Source organism: Neolamprologus brichardi, chromosome 3, assembly GCF_056152115.1.
Source record: "Neolamprologus brichardi isolate AB-2024 chromosome 3, ASM5615211v1, whole genome shotgun sequence".
NCBI lineage: Eukaryota > Metazoa > Chordata > Actinopteri > Cichliformes > Cichlidae > Neolamprologus > Neolamprologus brichardi.
The window spans coordinates 28,378,511-28,385,498 of record NC_142106.1 but is presented as its reverse complement, the minus strand read 5'-3'; positions in this window follow the sequence as shown (position 1 = coordinate 28,385,498).

Sequence of the window (6,988 nt, the reverse complement as noted above, 5' to 3'; positions counted from 1 at the left end):
GTGACATATGGTATTCTTTTTTTCTCTTGTTCTATTCCAGTGTTTTTCTTTATTTTTGCTACTGTAACTCTGCACTCTCCACGTTCTGCTGTGACACAACACATTTCTCACGTGTGGAACTAATAAAGGCTTATCTTATCTTATCTTTAACAAGAAACTGTAAAAAGGTTTCACAGGTGGCTGGAGACACTGGTAAGTGTGTGGTAGGTGAAGGGTTGATAACGGAATTAATGGTGTTTAATAAGACACAGGACCTATAACAGTTACTTCTTAAATCCAGTTTCACAGACAGAGTTACACCCTTGCCAGTTTTTGAGAGCAGGGCTTAATGATGTAAATTAGCCGAACAAAACAACAAACAACATAGAACTGAGCTCCAAGGAACACAAATAACCTCATAAAACAATAAATCAAAAACTGAGTCTGACCTTCCTAGATTACCCAAAGAGTGAGAATAAGATTATATATGATATATTTTATGTAGACCAGATTTGCTGAATTCTGTAGTGTTGCAAAAAGCACATTAACCTTGCCTTTGACATGATAAATTTATTATAGTGATTAAAAGTTCCTAAACACCACTTAAAGCCCTGTCATAGCTTTTGTGCTCTGCAGGGCATTTCTGCCATTCAAATAAATGTTACTTTTACAGCCTACCTAACAATGTTCAAGGTCTTAAACTGTCCACCAATCAAGCCTCTGTGTCAGGAAGTAGAAAAACAATTTCCCCATTGTGCTTTGCAGAGTCCAACTGGTACAAAGAGATAAGAGATATAAAGATGCAGACAAGAGAACAGTTTATTATTAAACAACATCAAAACAGCCAGTTTGATCATAATCATCAGAGAGTCTGGAGAGTGACTGGTGCTGAAACAACTTGGAAAATGAATTTTAACATTTTACGGTCTATTTTCTTCTTTTGCGGCTTGACTTTGGCCCACAGTGGTGCTAATACCACTGAAACAAATCCATACCATCCTGACATGTGTAACCTCCTGAAAGACTTTGGGGCCATGACAGAAAAAGTGAAATCTATGGAAACAAGACTGAAGGAAAATGAAATCTGCCTAAAGGAGACTGTAACCAGGCTGAAAGACAGCGAAAACCAAATTTTGGAGCTGCAAATCAAAGGTAAAACAAAATGAAGTGAGATTTCTTTGATTAAACTGTTAAGCATTTTTTTCATTGTGGCTGAACACTCACAATTAATTTGACTCAACGTTCTTCAAAAACAATCTTCAAAAATATTAGTATAGGAAGGAAGATGGAAGGTGTTGATGCTCTTATTTTATGTTTTCAAACCTGACAATAGAGCATCAACTCCCTGAAATTCAGTGCTGTAAAAAAAAAAAACAAGAGTCTTGAGCCACGCCCTATTTCTATTTTTACAAAAATTGGAAAAAGCTGGAATGATTTATTGAAATGTATAAACATTGTGTATCGGGATATCTGAGTAAAAAACAAAGAGTTTATGCCTCTCTAACAACTTGGAAATTTGGTAGGACCACCCTAAATTGTCATATTAGAATGCGAAATTAATTACACTGTTTGTCTAATTAAAGATGAAAAGCTTAAAACAATGACATTTTGAAGACCAGATAATGTCCATGTTATCAAAAAGCTCATTAATAATACCATAGTAATTATCCAAATTAAAAGCTAAATGTCACATTTATCTGCTTATATAAAGAAATCTGATACACCTGATCGTCTGTGTGTTCTTACAGATAAGTCACAATATAAGTCAGTGTGGAACCTACATTTACAACAATTTTATGTTTATGATTTGATTTCTACAGAAAGAACCAAGATAATATTCAGTGCAACAGCAGGAAGAGGCAATGCACACATCGGACCCTTCAACACAGACATAATTATAGACTATAAGAAAGTAATTACAAACTTTGGCAATGCCTACAGTCCAGTCACAGGTAAGATTTACAGCCTCCTGTATGCTCATTTGTTTTATTTATCAAAGTAAAAGAGATATAAGTGCAAGACGAAAACATGTTTGCAATTCAGTTTTGGAAAATTATATTTATTGTTATTGTAAAATTAAATGTACTAAACTTAATTATTACAAATTTCAACAGCAATTTACAAATCTGACATTTATATATAGTTAAAGGATGAGAAGTAATGATCAAATCTGAATTTCCATTACTTTTTCCTTTTCTTTTTGATGTGACCAACACTCTTTTATTCTTCAGGTGTCTTTACAGCACCTGTTGCAGGTGTTTATTACTTTACCATCTTCTATCACAGTGGAAGAAGCTACCCACATTATCTGCGTATTTTCAAGAATAATGAGATGACGGTCTTTACAGCTGATCATGAGACAGAAAGCGACGGAGCTGATAATGGAGGAAACGCTGTGTTCCTGCAGCTGCAGCAAGGAGACCAAGTGTATGTGAGCATGGCTGCAAACACATATGTTGGGGGAGACGACCACACAACTTTTAGTGGCTTTTTGGTCATGCAAACGTAAGAAAAAGTAAATGTATGTCTGCTTAGGATGACAGGCCAGAGCTTCTTTTAAATATGATGCTTCACACAAATCAAACCAATTTCTGTAACATTCAAATGTGCTTAAGAATTTTGTGCTTTAATTTTATTATCACTCTTGGATTTGATATAATTTTAAGATGTATGTTTGTGTTAATTTAATTGATTTGAGTTTCATTGCATTGCCTATTATTAACTGCATTTTGATAGCATTTTTAAAAATCTTTAGTAAGATAGTTTGAATGAGCTCTGTATTCAACTTTATTGCCTTATAAACAACGTTGTTTTGCTTTTTTTCTGCTTGATCGTAAATATCAAAATGTGAGGTCAATGAATTAAATTGAAGTAAATAATTTACGTACCATAATGTATGACTTTTGAAGCATACAGGGATCACCTCCATTCCTACTTCACAATTATGTGTTGACAGTGTATACTAAATAATTGTTGGGGTGCAAATAAATAGGAGTAACTTATAAGCATTTTTAGGAGTGAGGAGGATAAACTGGGACATTTAAGCTGCATTCGTCAACAAACTGATACCTGAAAAAATGCCACGTTTCTCAAAAGGAGCCATGTATTTACACCTATGTGGAGGTCCCTCTGTTTTGAGCCTGTCAACATTATATAACTTTGAATTATAAGCACAGAATGAATTAGTGAACATAGAACAGAAATACAAGAAAAACAGAGGATCTTTATAGTCATGTTATGACCTGTCTAGGGGCCAGGGCATAAAATGAAAAGGAGATGAAAAGTTCCAGCCTTGTCATAGCTTTCCTGCTTTGCATGTTATTTATGCCATTCAAATAAACTTTACTTTTACAGCCTACCTAACAATGTTCAAGATCTTGAGCTGTCCACCAATGAAGCCTCTTTTTGAGGAAATAGCAAAACAGAGTCTCACTTCACATCTTTTCTGCTAATTTTGCCTTCATGTGCCAGAGCTGTTTCAATGATATGGTGGCACAGTTTTTTTTTAATAGTGTATTTTTAGTGTCTGAGCTTATACACTGACAGCAACACTGGAAGTCTTTTGCTAGCAAATGTATCACTGTTTCCTCATTGCTCTTATGCTGAGTTCAACTGGTACAGATAGATAAGCGATACAGAGATGCAGACAAGAGAACAGTTTATTATTAAACAGCATCAAAGCAGCCAGTTTGATCATATTAATGAGAGGTCTGGAGAGTGAGTGGTGCTGAAACAGCTTAGAAAATGAATTTTAACATTTTATGGCCCACAGTGGTGATAAGTTACTGAAACAAATTAATATTATCCTGACATGTGTAACCTCCTGAAAGATTTTAGGGCCATGACAGAAAAAGTGAAATCTATGGAAACAGACTGAAGGAAACTTTTTTTCGTTGTGGCTAAATATCTCATAAGGCAAAACAACAAACAAAGCAAAAAAAATGAAGACATATCACAAAATATAAGGAACAGAAATGCACAGCCCAGAAACAAATCAAATTTCTGACCTATAACACTATCGCAAGAAGATGCTTTCTGGATGGTAGAGCATCTGGAATTGTGCATGACGTATTATAGATTAAAATATGATAGTACTTTTCTGCCTTCATTGTTCCACTATTTTTGACAGAATTGTTAACATGATGTAGACTAACTCATTGTTGGGGTACAAATGAATATAAAAGTAAACAGGTTTATTGGTCCCTCCAAAAACACCCCACCAAAAACAAACAAACAAACAAACATAGACTAGCTTCTACCTTAAGTGTCCAGACTTGCTAGTACAAAGTTAAACCCGATTTTGCTTTCAGAAATGTCTTCAGTTTTCATGGCATAGGTCCAACAATTCAAAGAACGATTCAGTGTCAGTGATTCAGTGCACATTGAAGAGAATGGCAACCTCAACATCGAAGTTTATCGGAAGCCAACACACACGGACCAGTACCTCCTCTTCGACTCCCATCACTCTCTGGAACACAAACTTGGAGTAATTAGGACCCTACACCACCGGGCAGAACATGTTCCCTCTAAGCCTGAAGGGAAAAAGAAGGAACACACGCATGTAAAGGAAGCACTCAAAACGTGCGGCTATCCTAAATGGGCGTTCTTAAAGTCAGCAAAGTTGCACAGAAAAGAAGATCAGACACCAGCGAGGGAGGATAAGAAGGACAGACGCAACAACATTGTCATCCACTATGTAGCCGGTGTATCAGAAAAACTCAGGAGAGTTTTCTCCAAGCATGACATCCCGGTTTATTTCAGACCCAGCAACACACTCAGACAAAAACTGGTTCACCCGAAAGACAAAACTCCAAAACACAGACTTAACAATGTGGTGTATGCTGTACAGTGCAGCGAGGAATGCCCAGACCTCTACATTGGAGAGACCAAACAGCCACTTCACAAGCGCATGGCACAACACAGAAGAGCGACCTCCACAGGACAAGACTCAGCTGTCCATCTGCATCTTAAGGATAAAGGACACTCTTTTGAAGATGCCAATGTTCACAATTTGGACAGAGAGGACAGATGGTTTGAAAGAGGAGTGAAAGAAGCCATCTATGTCCACTGTGAGCGACCATCTTTGAACAGAGGCGGTGGTTTACGACACCAACTCTCTGCCATCTATAATCCAGTTTTGAGTTCCCTCCCAAGACACATTAACACCCACTCACATCCTCGGCCACCTGACCTCAGGAATTCGCATGATAAGGTGGGGCCAGGTTTCACAACGAGCTCACCCGAAACCCTGGTTGATTGGGACCCACACCCAGTTTCACACCTTGGCTCAGGCGTTTAGAGGATCATCAGGGGGTCCTTTTGTCCCTCTTTGGGGGAAAACTCCCACTAGGTTTAAATCTGGGACTCTCCACCATTTGACCTTAGAACTGAAGAAGCTTCTCGGATGAGAGGTGAAACGTCTTCAAGTAACTTAAAGAAGTCCAGACGCTTTTCTTTGCAAGCTCCTTTGACAATAATACAAGATCATTTTGAACCAGAAAAATATTTATTTTAGAAAGATGAACATGAACATTTATGTTGCTGGGAATCGAGGAAAGTTGTGATTTTTGCTGCCGGTGTCCAGCGGCCGTTGCCAGCGGCCGTTGCCAATAGCTCCACCGGCCGCTGCCAGCGGCTCCAGCGGTGGGATAGTGTTTGGGTCCCGGTGTCAGTGTCCCCAGCACGACACATCCGATACCATGTGAAAACAAATATGTAATTTTTTGTTGTAGCCTTCACACTGAATGTAACGACACTAATTTTTCACTCTTTTTGTTTCTCACGAAACAAAGACACTACACTTCGTGAATAATCCCAACCCAGTGGAAACATGTTCTGTCTAATTTGGCACGACAGGTCACATAGCATATGTGAATAATAAGATTCAAGATTAATTTTTTTTGTCACATGCATAGTTATACAAGTACAACACACAGTGAAATGTATCAACAAAGTTCCGAACGCCGGCGCGTTTCCCCCGGCGCTTCTTTGTTTTGCGCCTCAATTTTCGGGCCTTAAAATTGTAAGGCCCGGACTCCAAAGTGTCACCCTCACTTAGAGAATTGCATGAACCCTAGTTAAAATAATTGTGCAATGAAAAATAGCATTTATAATGGTTTTCAATGGGGCAGAAATCGACCACGAGGTTCGATAGAGGATGTATGTCTGTATCTCAGCCATTTAAGCTCATTTAAGGAACTTTGGCTATATTCCATTCAACACAGTGAAAATAGTGTGAAATTAAAAAACGCAAAGGCCACGAAATGGTCCCAGGTTCACCCAATACAATAAACCCTACTCAGCTAACCTCCCCAGAACAAGCAAGAGGGAATGGACAGTGCTCGGCTTTACAAACACAGTTTAACACAAAGTGGGCCGAAATAGCGGACTGTGCTCTCAGTCTAAAGCAGCCACACTGAACCACAGATCATCAGTCTTTTATAGACGCAGGTGAGCTCAATCAGCCACTCATTGCTTCCCGGTTTTCCACAGGGCTCAAGCTGGCCAATCACCTACGAGGGCTGACACACTTGAATTTGCCTGGAGGAAAACATGTTGCCTCATACGCTCCAAAACCCTAGGCAGTACCAATGATAGCAAAGATAAATAATACAAAACGGGAAAACACTAAGGACCATAACAAAATAAAATGTACTGAAATATTAAAAATGTTAAAATCCATTAAAATGTAAAACGAGAATAATTAAAGTGTTTAGAAAATTCTTGAAATTGCTTTTAAAAGGAGTACAATGTGTTTAATAAGTTTAAGAGATATAGTAATTATATATGATTCATCTTTACAAGTTTCCTGGTTTATTGTGGAGAGCTGATGATTGTAAGAGGAAACGAATGTGGTTGTGAAGTTTGTGCACGTCTGCTCAACAGTCTTTGTTGATCCGCACATTTTACACACTTTTTTCTTTGTGTCAAGAGTCTGCGCTACCTTGTAGATGTCCGCTGATCTCTCTGCATTCCTTCACACATAACTGTTGTAATCTAGCCCATTTGG